At 38.7% G+C, this 16335-nt stretch overlaps 1 protein-coding gene across 1 annotated transcript in view; it reads right to left on the bottom strand.

Annotated features, from left to right (window-relative positions):
* cbfa2t2 (CBFA2/RUNX1 partner transcriptional co-repressor 2) overlaps positions 1 to 16335 on the bottom strand; it is a 34424-nt gene that overhangs the window by 16966 nt on the left and 1123 nt on the right.

Here is a 16335-nt window from a genome sequence, read left to right as displayed (position 1 = left end):
CACGGATGTTCGCATTCAGTCCGGTGCGTTAATCGTTTCCATGCGTTAATTAATTGTTTCCAAGCAAATCCCAATCGCACGTTTTGTTTCGGGTGAATATTAACAGAATGAGCTTGGAGTCGAAGTGAATAATTCAACCTGGTCTCATAAAAATGTGTACCTTGATGAGCAACACCGTTTATATGCACCTTACGGCACGCTTCACCAAAAACACAGGTTCAATACGTGAGCCCCGGCACATTTTTTTATTACGTTGATATAGTTGTGCTGTAGTATTGCCATACCCCAAATCCTACCCGATTAACAAATGCAAAAAGCTTTTTTGGATTTAACTGCGTTTTTTTACACAGATTTGCAAAAGAACGTGCGAAAGCGTCGGTTTCCAAAACTCCCGGCATATTAATATTGCTTTGAAGTCATAACACGACATGTGAAAATTCAGCTTTATTAATGGAAACTCTGAATATCTGCGTGAAAAAATTAAAGGGTGTCAGAGTTTTACTGTCTCTAGTGTTCACTTCTTCTGGAAACTGCAGCGATATGTACTTGTTGGTACATATTTTGTGTCCCGATAAAAAGTATGTTTATGCCATGAGACCAGATAGGATTAATCAGCATTTGAAGACATATCTGAAGTTTGCTTAATTGCTTTTTAGACTTAGCATAAAAACAACATGACATTTGAATACGGTGAACAAAAAACTATCCTGATATTATTGTTGTTGTTTTTATTTGGAAAAAAATATCGTTTTGATTAACTACCGACACTAAACGTGGAAACAGAAAGGGGTTTAGCGCGTGAAACATTTCTTGAATAGTTGGAATAGCAGAGAAATATTTAAACCATCATTGCACCGTGGCGTTCCGAGACGTTCTTGATTCGATATTAAATTGCACACGGTCATTTTATGGATAACTGTTTTTGAATTATTAAAAAAAGTAAACGTACCCAAAGGTAAATGCATCGGCTCGAGAAGCAAAATGGCATGTTTACAGAGAACATGTGTCATAAATAAATGCATTTGTTTTTAGCATGAATCTCACTTATTGTTTATTGTGGACGTAGTTTGTTTTCGTTTGAGATGCACGATTAAGTGAAGGATTCAGTTATTGACATCCTGATAAGAGCAATATCGGTAATATCGGTTCCCGACTAAAGTCCCTGTCCTTCTGATCATCTCATCTCCTCACCGAACCCCTGCCCTTCTGACTTCCGCGGGGTTAACCGATTGGCCGGCTGATCAATCAGTCACTCAGCGGCTGCTCTGATTGGTTCTTTCCGCTTGACTTTAGAAACACAGAGATCAAGCTGCGAGGCCTCGATAAGAGCCTGTTGAAATGTTAATGTCAGTGTGTTTTCCTGGCACACGCGCATCTGGTCCGACGTAAGCAGGGTCTCCAGGCCTGTTTCTAGCCAAACCTCTCCCGGACCAGCTGCATCACGTCTCATGCCTGACGAGAGAAAAATACTCCAGGTCTACAGCACGCTGTCGGCTGCCCGGACTGCATCGTCACAATGTGTGCGTTATTGTGAGTTATGCAATTAAATACCATGGTAAAAATCAAACAGCACCATGGTATAGTATAGTAAAGCGCTGCCAGCTAAATGCTAAGAGCTAAAATGCAGGGATGCTAAGAGCTAAAATGACTAAAAACTAAAAGTAAACGTTTTACAAATAAACGTAAAGCTAATAAAATGACAAAAGCACAGCAACTAAAACTGAAATAAACAATTCTGAAAGGTATTAATAAAAAAAAAAAAAACTGACATAAAATTAAATGCAATGCTTCTAATAAAATGGTAATATAATATATTAATATAAAAAAGTACTCAAAATAGGGTTAAATGAAAAGGCACATAAAACTAGAATTCAGATGAAAACTGAAAATGTAAAAATAAATGCTAGTTAAAATATTAATGAATATACAAATAACTTCCTTTAGATAGGTGCACACAACAAGCGTTGTGTCAAGCTCCATTAGATCTTCTCTAATCATGGGGCCCTTAAAGACTAAACGTCTCTAGCCGGACTCCTCCAGGGCCCCTGAGGGCCTCCACAAAGAGCCGTTCGGGGTCATGGAGCACAAGCCCAGCGCCGCTTCTAGTGACTGTTGGATGTCCAGCAGACCTTCAGACCACACAGCGGCCGAAGAGGGACAGAGACCGCACACACACACCTCCGTCAGACGCAACACTCAAACGCTTGTTTTAAAGCTAATCGGCCGGATTGATGACAAGACGACAGTTAGCGTTGCTTTAGCAGAGCTAATGTGGAACTTCCTGCTTCCAGCGTGACTCAACAGCTGTTCTAGGTGTGTGTGTGTGTGTGTGTGTGTGTGAGACATATTCATATGCAGCGGTACTCGTTGGTATGTTTTTGTAGATGTACCATAAACACCATATAGTGCTTTTAATCAGTGACAAAAAAGACATTAAAAATGCTACCAGAGACGACTTCTGCTTTTTCGAAACTTTCTATTCAATCAAGAATTTTGAAAATAAAAATGTATAATGGTTTTCACACACACACACACACACACACACACACAAAAGAAAACTATGAGGCTATAGAAAAGTAATGAGGCTTTGTGTCACAGGAAGAAATTACATTTTAAAACATATTACAATAAAAAAGAGTTATTTTGAATTTATATATATATATATATATATATATATATATATATATATATATATATATATATATATATATATATATATATATATATATTTATATTATTTATTTATTTATATATATATACAATTTATTATATATATATATATATATATATGTATTTTTATTTTATTTATTTTTATAATTTATGTTTATTTTTAATCAAATAAATGCAGCCTTGATGAGCAGAAGAGACATTCAAAGCTTTCAAAAACATTACATAATCTTACCCTCCCCAAACCCTTGAACAACCATTAAGGAGGAAACGAATACTTTTGATCATTAAAAATAAGCAAATACATTTATAATGCTCTTTATGCTATAAATATTGTTCTTTTTTCAGGACTCAAAAAATCCTGACACTGAAGACTGGAGTGATGATGTTAAAAAATGCAGCAATGCATTAAAGGAATAAATTACATTTTAAATCACATTCACATAGGAAACAATTATTTTGAATTGTAATGTTATATAACAACTTAACGTTTCTGATCAAATAAATGCAGCCTTGGTGACCAGAAGGGACGTCTTTCTGAAACATGACATAATCCTGCCAACTTTGCATAACGGTGTATAATAATATAAAAAAAAAAAATACCCCGAAAAATATTCAGGTTATGTGTGATACATCACTTTTAAAAGTATAAGAAAAGATAAAGAGAAAAGCGAAAACACTAGACATGCTGAAATGTTTTTGATGCTTAAATACAGAAGACTACTAGATCCCAGTCTAAAAGCAGAAAAGCAGACAGCATGTCTACAGGGAGAAGAAACACACACACACACACACACACACACACACACACACACGCTGTGCTGTCAGTGTGACGGTGTGCAGTCCTTCTCTGCTGTTAATGTGACACACAGCAGACCCGCAGAAACACACACCGCTCGGAGACGGACGTCGGTGACGAGACGGTCTCTTCATATCTCCTATCTTTCTCCAGGTCTGAAACCGGACTCAGACTTGATCACACGCATCCCTTTCAGAGCTTCAGATATTACTGCATGACAACGAGCTCCGCTAAACACACGTCAGGCTACAACGCATCTAGCCGTCAACCTTCTCGTTCGCCCACCGACCCGTCGGCGCAGAAAACCAATTGAAGCACGGCTCGCTGTAGTCAAACTCCATCCCTCTCCTCCAGCTGGCATCTCATCACAGTTCATCACTCCTCCGGCTCCTGCCACGTGGAAACGCTTCAACCAGCGAGCTCACGTCATCCGGCATCAACCATTTTTTTCAAAAACATGCATTTTAATAGAGATTGCACTCTCGAAGAACAGTTTCCAGCTGATGAAAAACTTTCCATGATGTTATTCATTTCCATGACCGACCTTCTTCGGATTCCCAAATCTCTATTTTAAAATGCCCTGATTATTTCAGATTTTCCATTACATTAAAGGCATGAATCACCTCTATTATATAATCGAAAACAACATAACAAATCAATAAATGTGTGTGTATATATATATATATATATATATATATATATATATATATATATATATATATTAGTGCTGTCAAACAATTAATTGCAAATAATTAATTAAATAAATAAATAATTATATATATATATATATATATATATATATATATATATTTTTTATTTTTTTATTATTTTTATTTTTGGTATTATTTATTTATTCTTATATATATATATAAAAAATATATATATATATATATATATATATATATATATATATATATATATATATATATATATATATAATATAAACACACACATACAGTATATATGTTGAAAATAGGAACATATTTCATATATAATCATAACATTATACGCTATAGATGCACTGTATATTGATAGAAATGCACTAACCAGACGGTTCAATGCAATTTGCGTATTTTAAAATCATTAGTCAGTTGTATAAGGGCATGTACTCAGTAATGTACTCAATTTGATGAGATAAAAAAAAAAGAAGTGAGATGAGTCAATCCAAAAAGTAGCATCACTGTATATTTGATATATACCACAGCAATGGCATTCATTTACCAAGGAATTTACAAAGCACCTCAAGATAGTACTGAAAAATGTCTTTCCATGGCATGTTTTTAGAGGTTTGCAACAAAGTCGTGCATAAAAGCACCGCACTGAACGTTTGGCGTGGAACAAACACAAAAGCCTCATACCTCCAGCCCCGGAGCCGAGCGCAAACGCAGCTCCGGACGCCAACAACAAAGCAAACCGCACGAGTGACGCCATGAAAAGTGACAGATGAAGCTCACCTCCTCTCTGTGATAGTCCGCTCTGCTCGTGTCTTATTCCAAACAATGTAAATCACTCTGCTCTCTCTTCATATGTGAGGCATGTGTCTGAAACTCTCTCACAGTCCGAGTCCTTCCCACCGCCAGAGAGGCACAGATGGACTCCAGATGGGTGATGGGATTTAGAGCGCCTTCCACGCCTCCCTCTCTCTCTGCTGAGGTCACCGCACAGGCCACACCCACAGCAAGGCTCCTGGCCAATCAGCCGCTGGTCTATTCAATGCATTAAACTAGAGGAGACTCATTAACATAACTAACTGCTCTGGCACTCAAAGGCTAAACAAAGTGGATGCCAGGGAAGGGGAAGGGAGGGGAAGTTACCCATAACACCTCACGCTGTGTGTGTGCCGTTACTTTAGGATGAACTATTCAACTTAAAATGTACAATTTTATTGCTCTTATGAGCCCTAATTGATGTCTCATGTAACTTTGTTCCAGATGTTTCTTGCGAAGAAGTAAAACACATGCAAAAAGTCAACTGCTGATGTACACTGAGACATTAGAGTCTGTCTGCATTAGAAAATGTACTGTATTTCTTCATTTGAACTCATTTTAATACTAGTGGGATAATATTGTAGTTTGTATTAATGCATTTTTCTATGCTTAATTTGAGTTAAAATGATTTTTATTTCAGTTTAGGTTATTTTCGAGAAGATTTTTTTAAAAATATTTTTTTAATATTTTATTTAAGGTGTTTATATATATATATATATATATATATATATATATATATATATATATATTTTTTTTTTTATTTAATTTTTTTTTAAATATGCATGCATGTGTTTGTATTTAATCATGATAAATAATATACACAGTATACACTATAAATGTTATATAAATGTTTTTTTGGGATTATGATAATTTCATGTAAATACATCTAAAACATATATATATATATATATATATATATATATATATATATATATATATATATACATATATATTTGTTTATTTTTTTTCCCACACAAAGGAGAAAAAAATATGTTTTAAATCTCCCAAATTATTCTAAACATTATTAACAAACACTTCATCCACATGTCAGATCATTTTCCTTTCACCTGGGGCGAGGGAGGTGAAGTTTAACAAAATCTGACATGTAATAAGAAACATTATCTACAAAATGGTGTCATGTGGCACATGTACTCTATCTCTCCCTCCATCTACATCTAGACAAATAAACAGAGCCCTGACTAGCGGCCAATCTCTCGTCCTGTCCAAAAAGAAAGTCAAAAAACGCATGACCTCACGCTCAGAGATTTCTCAAGCCTTTGGCATCACAGAGAGAACGAAACCTGATGCGAGCAGAAATAACAAGAATTCATCATGTATACTGAAAGAACGATTTATAATCCATCCTAAATGAATCAGTCCATACCGTGAGATTATCAGAGCTCATGATTCAGCTTACTGTCAGCTCCTAAATCTAAAGATAACTGGTGTATTTTTTTGCTTTTGTAAGTAAATATAGGCTACATTGCATATACTGTGTAAAAATAAATATAATAATAATAAATAAATAAATGATTTAATACAATTAGAATTGTGCATGTGTGTGTTATATTGTATTATGCATAGTTTTAAAACCTAAAAACCAGAGCTGCATAACAAACGCTAAAATTAGCCCATCTTATATGCTGGAGTAAAAATCAAGAATGCTGTAAAGCCTGTTGATTGTTTGCAAACAGTGATGTGTGCTATTTAGGGAGCATGTTTGGGCTGCCATTCAGGTTAATGAGTGTTAACACCAGCTCCCTCCATTTGCATGTAAATGCACATCAATAAAGCTCGGCTTAAACAAAAAAAACACTTTCTGCTCCGAAATGCATCTGAAAGGAGTGCGTGGCCGTTGCACCACATATGGAGACCCCACAAAAAGTCTGCTTCGAATGAAAAGCCCCGGGAATCACAGAAGATACCAGTGTTTTACAATTAAAAACTGCAGCGCAACAACGTACATGCAGCCTTCTAGAATACCTTCTTTTAGCCAAAGTGCTGCTTTGCGCTTCAAGGAAAAGACAATCCCAGAATGCACCGTGACAAATTCGGGACTCGCATATTGTAAATATATTCCCAGAGAACGTTAGCATGTCTTCTCGATGTTAAATCCACTTCAAATGTTGACTACTGTATTAATGTCGGTGGAAGAATCGTAACATTGAGAGAGATAGCGCTCATTTACGTCGTTTCTGAAACATTTATCTAACGTTTATCAAACGTTGCTATTTGTTTCAGAGAACGCTTTAAAATGTATCCAAAAAGACGAAACGGAATGCTCATGTAACAATTTTCAAACTGGATATTTTGTAACTTCTCGTAGCATTCCGAACTAACGTTTAACGGGAAAGATTCTAAGAGCAAAGCAGTGCTAATTAAAAAAAAAAAAGCTATTAAGCCTAATATTTCTGTGCGTGGCTAATATTTTGTGCTTATTGAGAGTAGTGTGCCAACATTTTTGGCACCAACAGAGCACTCATCATTTCATTTTAGGCGAAAATCATTCTTTAAGCGCATGATAAAGAGCACAGGAGCCCGTTTCTATCTAAATCGTTACAATCCTTCGCTTCCATCTGCAAGACGTTTCCTCCATCTGTGGATGTAACGCAGCAGGGCGACAGATGTGAGCACACTCGTCCTGAACTCTCACACACACACACACACCGAGCGGACTGCTGTTCCAAATCCACATCCAATCTCCTCCACAGCAGAATCTCTTTCCAAGCACTTCTCTGCGTCCCTCAGTCTCTCTCTCTGTGTTTGTAGTGGCATTCCTGCTCGGCTCTCGGCTCCAGTGTGTCTGGCCGCGCTGCACGCCTGGGAGCCATTAGTTTAAGTAAAGCCTGACACACACACACACACACACACGCAGCACTCGACTCCTCTTACAACACATACAGGCTGAGTGTGTTTGTATGTAAGTGAAGAGACATGTGTGAAAAAGGTGTGTGTGTGTGAGAGTGTGTTTACTTAGCTATAGTTTGGGCACCAAATTGCCCCAAAAGTGAGTTAAATCTCACTAAACCGCCCTAAAAAATCTCTGAATGAAAAAAATGCATTCCAGATGTTTTAGATATATATATATATATATATATATATATATATATATATATATATATATATATATATATATATCGTTTTAGGGCTAGGATTGGGTTAGGAGATAGAAAATATTGTCAGGTCAGTATAAAAGTAATAGAAGTCTATGGAAAGCCACAGAAACAGTGTGTGTGTGTTGGTTTTTGCGCACTCAAATGTGTTTAATGACACGGGTATGACAGAGGTATTACAATCTGAAGGTGGTTTATGAGCACACTGCCAATGTCCCTGTAACTCAAAAGGCTTAAAATGTTATTTTTTTACGAATTGAATTAGCAAAACAATAACGATTATCCTAAAACGCCACATTTACTTAATTTCACAACGATATAGCATGCAAACCCGTTGTTATGAGATGTATATATTTCAAATATATTCAAATGAAACACAGACACACAGCTCCTGCAGTCTGAAAACCATCACACAGCTAAGCTAGCAGTTAGTTCCTCCCCAACACTTCAGCATCTGTCCGAGCGCGTGCATCAGCGCAATTTACGAGAGGTGGGTCACACGCTCTCTTGGCCACATCACCCTAAAGTTTCCACTTTGAGAGCCAAGAGTCCACACACACACACACACACAGAGTTTACTGTTAGATTCGATGACCATCAAATGACCAGTAAATGCAGCAATCCTCATCACCTCAAGTAACTGAACTTCATCCCTCAGAAGCATTTAATTAACATGCGGTTTGTTGCTCAGTCGGATGCAAACTGGAATAATGCGCAAAAAATATAACGCGCTCAACCATAAATGTTTAAATGTAACGCATGAATATGTAGCATTTTCTGCGCTTCACAACACATCGATCCTCTATTAAATGTCGGAGAGCAGCAGGTCAGGTGTCAGCTCTCCATCTGACCCGACGGCATTAGCATCCTTGAGAAGGTTTCTCTGAGCATCGCTTTCCAAAGTGACGAGAAAATGACGCGGAGGAATTTACTGCCTCGTTTTACAAGAGAAGAACTGATGTGAAGTGCATGCGTGCGCGTGTGTGTGCGTGCGTGTGTGTGTGCGTGTGTGCGTGTGTGTGTGGATGGACGGAGAAACACACACCACTCCATACCGGAGAGGTCAGATACCAAAGCAGGCTCGGTGTAAACAACCTCCAGACTATATTTAAGACTTCTGATATAATCAACGCAAATAAACGGCATACGGCGGCTGTAGCGGTGCATGTGAATGCCACCGCATTAAACGCAAAATACCAAAGCCGAACCTTTCACAAAGGGATGCTCAGGACAAATCACGAAATAATGACTTTCGAGGCGCTTTCGGGCCGAATTCATCGCAATGCATTAGAAACCTTCATTAGTGATGTTTAGTTTAGTCTAGTGCAGTGACACGGACACATTTCTAAGCGTGAATTACACCTCTAAACGGTTGCATCATCAACGAGGGACGTAGGCAGTGACCCCGAGCCTGATTTGGAGGCGTGTTTATATGTATATATGCATATGTATCGCATCCAAAATTCATCTGGAATCCCATGATCCGAGTGGGATGAAAGCACGGATGAGATAACGAGGATATTTTTTACACAAAGAGCTCTGTGTCGAATGCAATCTAAGACACGAGAGGAGCGAGCAAAGAAAGGGAGCGTTCTCATACTGCTCACTGCGGCGCTATTACAACTGCTCACATTTATCCCGCACGCAATATGGTGTAAATGCAAGCTTTGGTGTGTGTGTACATACTACAGCATACACGACACGAGAGGTAGAAAGGCTGGGGGAAACGCTGGTTTGGAGCTATCTCTTGTTCTTCTACACCACACCTGTGTTTATTCTGAATTCTCGGTCCATTTTTGGCCTCGAGGCAAGAGAGCAGCTGTGTTATTGGCACAAACACACACACTTAGAGTCACACACACCTGTGTTTGCAGGTGGTTCAGCTGGAGTGTGTGTAGAGAACACCTGGGGAGAGAGAGATAAAGAGAGAGAGAGAGAGAGAGAGAGAGCGAACCCATGGGGCTTTTTACGCTGTAAACCAAGGACTTAATTATAGTTGTGCTGATAAGAAGAGAAAGGGGATCTTGCGTGTGTGTGTGTGTGTGCGTGTGTGTGTATGTGTGTGTGAGCATGCCTTTCCTGAGGTTGGATTGCAGGATATGTTCTGGCTTGTCAAGACCAACGTTTCCCACAATCCCTTTGGCATGTCTACCAGTGCTGGAATGCCTGACTCATTTTGGCGAATCGGTTCTTTCAAACTGTTCGTTTCAATGAACCAGTTCAAAACGTGATTCGCCAGTTGCTTTCTGTACTCACGAAACTTTTTATCTTACCACTGAGAGTAGAGGATTTAAGCGGCTGAGACAAACTTTACTAAAAAGGAATAGAGAGAAGTGTTCAGCTCAGAGTAAAGGGGGCGGGGTTGAGCTCGTCGCTGCGGATGATGTCAGCATGCTCATTAACCGTGCACACAGTGATTGGCTGATAGGGATGGAGATTTATTCATACAAATATTCATACAAATATTACGCTGCCACGGTCAAATAAAGGTTCAGCAATTAAAATGTAAAACGCCACAATCAAATTAAAATCTGTGCTTTGTGAAATATTTTAAACCGACTTAATTTAAACCAAATTTAAGGCTGACGCGTCTATTATTTTTAGGAATCTCTCCAAAATTGGCGAGTTATGAGCTACTTTTAGCCTTAAGATGTTGTGAATACCTGATAATTAACACAATTATTCCGATTTAACATATTTAATCTGTTAAATCGATAATAGATGTAAATAATACCATACTAGCATGCTGTTTTATCACTTGATGGTTTCATTTAAGTCAGGATGCTGAATTGTAGGCAAAAGTTATTTAATTGTATGTTTTTGTCATTTTTATAAGTTTTTTTTCCCCGTTTTTTTACCTAAAAATCAGTTCTTCCTAAATTATTTGAATTTTATTTTCATTTCATTTAAAAATGCATTATTATTATTATTTTTTTACATTTATTTTAGTGTTAGTTCATGATATTCACCCACAAAAATCAGACCGTATCGATCCAAACTGAATTTTATGAACCGGTTCGATCAAAAGAACCGACTCGTTCCCAGATCAGCCGTCCCTCACGCTGTGTTCACACGCTGCTGGTCGCGCTCATATTTAGAGTATATCATGGGAAAGATACCATCACGGCCCTCTGGGCTCCCAAAAGCAGACAAAAATAAAGCGTCTCATTCACTGTCCCGTTCATTCAGAAGCACTGCTGCCAATTCTACAGGAGAAATATAATGGATCATTGAAATGTGACACAGACATCCTGTTCAATGCGGCAGGATGGCCTGAAGCATGAGAAACAGTTGGGAAACACACACACACACACACACACACACACACACATCAGGTCTCAATGTCAACGCTCTGGTGAGTTCTCACAGACTGGACTGAAGGCAATTTTTATCCCCTCTTTTTTTTAATAGTCCATCGGCCACTGATGGCCACAAAACAGCTGGATTTCCCATCAGCCTGAGAGAAAAATGAAGAATTGCACAGAGAGACAGGGAAAAAAAATAGTATAGTGCAATGGATTATTTTCATTTTATTTCATGGGAATGTCAAATATTATTTATATATATATATATATATATATATATATATATATATATATATATATATATATATATATATTTTTTTCAAAATATAAATAATATAAATTCACATATAAATAGTTTAAATAGTTTAATTGAGATACTATTATATTGTTATTATTAATATTTATTCATATTTTGAGTCAGTTTATTTTTACATTTTAAATGTAAAGTTTTAGTTACGTTGTTGTGTCATTTTTAGTATTTTTTTAGTCTTTATTCAAGTTCAGTTATTTAAGTGCACGAAGTTGAGCAACGTTCAAATTAAAATGCATTTTATTGCAGTAATAAAAAACGTTCCTATGCATTCGATTTTAGTGAGTGTGATGCAACAAAATCGACAATTAAAAAAATAAAAATAATACATTTGTATTACTGAAGTACGCATCACGGTCTACTCTATTTCTTTTATCAAATTCAATGTGCTTAATTTTTAAAAATCATTCTGTCCAGACCAGATGATTTAATCATCAAATCACACGTTTTATTGTATTAAAACTTTGATGAGATAAATGTGTTCCTCCATCATACGTGGATCTTTCGATCGAGAGAGACAGCTAACAGACAGCTTCTTGAATCTGATTCCGAGACTCTGCAGAAAGTTGAAGAAAACCGTGGAGGAGGTGGAGGGCTCGTTCTCAAGCCGTGCGGATGGCGGGGGTCCTAAAAAGCTTTAATGGCATGATAAGCCCCTTTCACAAGCTCTTAAACGCTCCTCCCTCCGATAGACTCCTCAATGACTGCCGTCTTTGTCCCTCTTTAAACTCCCACCGCTGCAGAAAGTTCAGAGCGCGATCGGCCGTCCCGAAATAATCCCGCCACTCCAAACTCCTACCGCTTTGTTTTCACAACAGCCGGATCAGCTGATAACCATCAGCCCCGCCAACAATCGCAGATCAATTCAAAAGACAACAAAACCCGCCGCCGTTCAGCGAAACTCAGCCGAAAGTGATCTTTCTCTCATCATTTGCTCGCCATTGTTTGGTTTATTTCACGCGACGCAAAGCTTGTCAGATTTATTTTCATTTTTTTCCAGTCTAGTCATTGACGGAGAGATATTAAGCCCCAAAAACAACAACAAAAAAAATCCATATGCTATATTTCGAGAACTAGTAGCTTCCAACGATTAATCGCGATTAATCAAAATAACTGTTTTTGTTTGCATTATATATATGTATGCAAGCTTTGTATAGTTATTATGCACATATATATTTCAGAAAACTAGGTTGTGTGTATATATATCAAAACATTGATTTATAATATAAATTATATGAATACAAATACAGATATTATAGACAATAACAATATGGTAATAATACACTCAACAAAGTTATTACTACTCATAAGGTAGTTTTACATCCTCGTGATGTCTATAACAGAGCTCACGTTTTTAAAACGTAGAAACAGCAGAAAAGTTGCTTGCGGTTTCGATTTTTACTTCTGACGATAGTATTTAGTCTTCTTTGAGGTTGTGTTTGTTTGTAAAGATGCTTTAGAATCAGCAAAGACCAACTAAAAAACGGAGCTTGTTTTAATAATCCAATGGAAAAAGCCAATGGAAAAATCCTTTGGGTTTTTCTCGAGGATCTAAGGTTAAAAATATGTCATGCTAAAGTGCTCTACGTTTATCGTAATGCAACAAGATCGAATGTGTACAACTGTAACTGAGATTCAATAGCAAGAGGGCCGTTTAGATTTTGTCAACACATATAAGAAAACCTGCATCAAAGACGTGTTTGTGAAGCCTTTCGTTTTGACGAACATAATGTGTGAGAACCGCGACTTGCGTTTAGCAGCTAAATATATCCCATCGGGTCTCAAGCGTCTCGTAAAAACATCACGATGCGCAAGATTGAATATGCACAAGTTTTAATGAGATTCGAGGGCAAATTCTGTGCAGAAGGACTCGCGGTCGAGTAAATGATGAGACTTTCCAATCTTTAGGTGAACTGAAGCGTATCAAAACGAAGACGGCTGCATTTTAAGAAATCAGGATCAGAGACAAGACTCCAGGTGGTTCGCTTTCATAAAAATCCATGTCTCCAGCGAAACGACAGGTAAACTCGTGTACCTGATTTCACAGCCTTATATCTATATATATATATATATATATGAACTCAAACATTCAGTCTAAATGTTTTTAAATACAGTTGTCAGAAATCATGCAACCGTGGCATTGTTGGTTTACAGTCTACACTCGGCTTTTTCTTTTTTCTTGTCTTCAAAATCCGTGCTCATTTGTGAAGAGCCTTTGGTTTCGATGAACATAATGTGTGAGAATCAACTAACTATCAGCCTCAGCCGGTCACGGAGCTCCAACGATCCAATGGAAAAATCCTGCAGAGTTGTTCTCCGTTGGCCCTCATCACGACGCGTCAGGATCGAACATGAGCACATTTTAATGAGAATCGAGGGCAAATTCTGTGCAAAAGGGACTCGCGGCCGAGTAAATAATGAGACTTTCCATCTTTAGGCGAACTGAAGCGTATCAAAACGAAGACGGCTGTCAGCGCATCGGGTTAATATTCGTGATGGAAGCATATAAAGAAATCTGGATGCTTCTAAACGGGGTCAGAGGCCCGACTCCAGGCGGTCCGGTCCCGCAATAATCCCTATCTCCAGCAAAAACTGACATTCTGGGCAGCAGTCGTTCGTTGGTGGTGAGAGAAGTATTCGCTGTGGAGCCTCGACATCTGGATTCAATCTCGCGCAGCCTGTCTGCGCAGCGGTGGGCGACGAGAAACATCTGGTGGAGCTGATGTCAATTACTGCGTTGTGTTTCCCTTCCGAGATAATCCGTCCAACACACACTCGCGCACAAGCGGCTAAACACAAGAACGGGGTCAACGACATCCACAGACGCGCACCGAGAGTCACGTTTAACTTTATCAGAGCGTGTTCGACGTCCTCGCTGCTCGGACCCATTCGCACATTTGCCCGTCAAACGTCCGTTTTATTACGGCTTGGACTCAAAGGGCTCGGTTAATTGCTAATTGGACGCAGCTCTCGGCAGTTTGAGAGGAGAACCGTGGAGCCGAAGCGGGCCGAGATCGCCTGCTTTTAAACACTACCAGCTGCTAAAAGCCAAGCGGAGACCCGTACTTCATTCCCGGCTCTTCTTACTCTCTCTTTCTGACGTGCGCAAACTCTCCCACGCGACCCGAGCGCCGCGATGCTAGCGCTGGAGACCCCGGCAGCAAGAGCCAAGAGCAATTAAAGCGCTAATTCAAACCTGAAGGGCCCTTTTGTCCTGTGTTTCCTTTCTTCAAGTCAGAGGATCGGAATCTAACCACCCCCAACACACACACACACACACACACACACACACACACTTCCCGTCTTTCAAGAGCTCTGGCCAAAGCTGAAGGGGAAAATTACACCAAAGTCCTAAAGCTTCACGTTTCCAGCTGGATCCGAACCAAAAACTGGCTCAGTAAAGAGGGATGCGCATGAGCGCTTAAGTCTCCGGGATGCTGGGGAAAATGATAAATGCGTTGTTTTGGAAATCGTATTATCATGGCAATACTGCGTTTTTTTTGCAAGAAGTGCCACAATAGCGCGTGATTCGTTTTTTTGTTTTTTTCCGTGCAATGCACATTAATAAACGCGCAGGAATTAGCCAAAAAGGCTATTTTACATCTGTAGACCATGGACAAAAGGTCAAAAGGTCACCCTAAAAACAAAAACAAAGCACATCATATGAAGAAATAAAAAACTGAAGAAAATCACTGCTAAAATACACACGCGAGGGAAAAGGAGATCAGCAAGTTCCACGTGACACACTGAAAAATACACGAAAGTGGCACGAATCGTTAGTTTTAAAAACGCAGTTTCACTATTTAATACCATGACACCACCTACCGATGCCGTTAGTGCTAACTAGAGCAAAAACAGAAATAAAGCATCATTTCTAATGCATAGAAATAGAAATATTCAATAAATAAAGCACATAATTACATTGCTAAAACGTGAACTACAATATAAAAACAAAAGCTAATAATAATACTATAATAGTACGCAAACTACTTATATAGTACCGTAATATTATTGCATATGCAGTACCGTGCAAGTGTTTTCTACACAGCCAGTGTGATAATCACTGTCATGTCTAGTCAAAACTCCAAACCTCGTCCATCTACAGCCCATCCTGCCCTCGTGTGGGCAAAACGGTCATCACGTGATCCTCAGCTTCATCAGCTGCTAGTTCAACGCATTAGTTATTCAGGCCAAGGAAGCAAACCCCAAGGACAAAGCAATGCGTTATTCTCGAGCACGAGAGATCCCGACGGGCACCGGAACATTTCATTGTAAACACACACACACACACACACACACACACACACACACACACACACACACCGCCTCCTGTAGATCAGTCCTCCAAGCAGCACTAAAGTCCAGATGGTGTGAAACTTTGCTGAAGGGATTAACGCCAAATCCTCCAGTGAGACACAAGAGAGGGTCCGTCTCCGACCCTCAAAACAGATTAGAGCCGCTTTACCACGCTATAAAGACAGCTTGCCCGGACTAGCACGGTATTAGCATGAAAATATACTTTGATACTGTATGGGAACCACTGGCACTTTTTTTTACACGATACCAGAACGGACCAAAAAAAAACACATGGCAAATTCTCTAAATGTGACCATGGAACAACACAAAACCAGTCGTGTGAGCGTAAAAAACATGT

This window comes from Puntigrus tetrazona, unplaced genomic scaffold, assembly GCF_018831695.1.
Source record: "Puntigrus tetrazona isolate hp1 unplaced genomic scaffold, ASM1883169v1 S000000513, whole genome shotgun sequence".
NCBI classification, from domain to species: domain Eukaryota; kingdom Metazoa; phylum Chordata; class Actinopteri; order Cypriniformes; family Cyprinidae; genus Puntigrus; species Puntigrus tetrazona.
The sequence above is the reverse complement of the archived record's forward strand: the minus strand, read 5'-3'. Positions and strand labels throughout refer to the sequence as shown.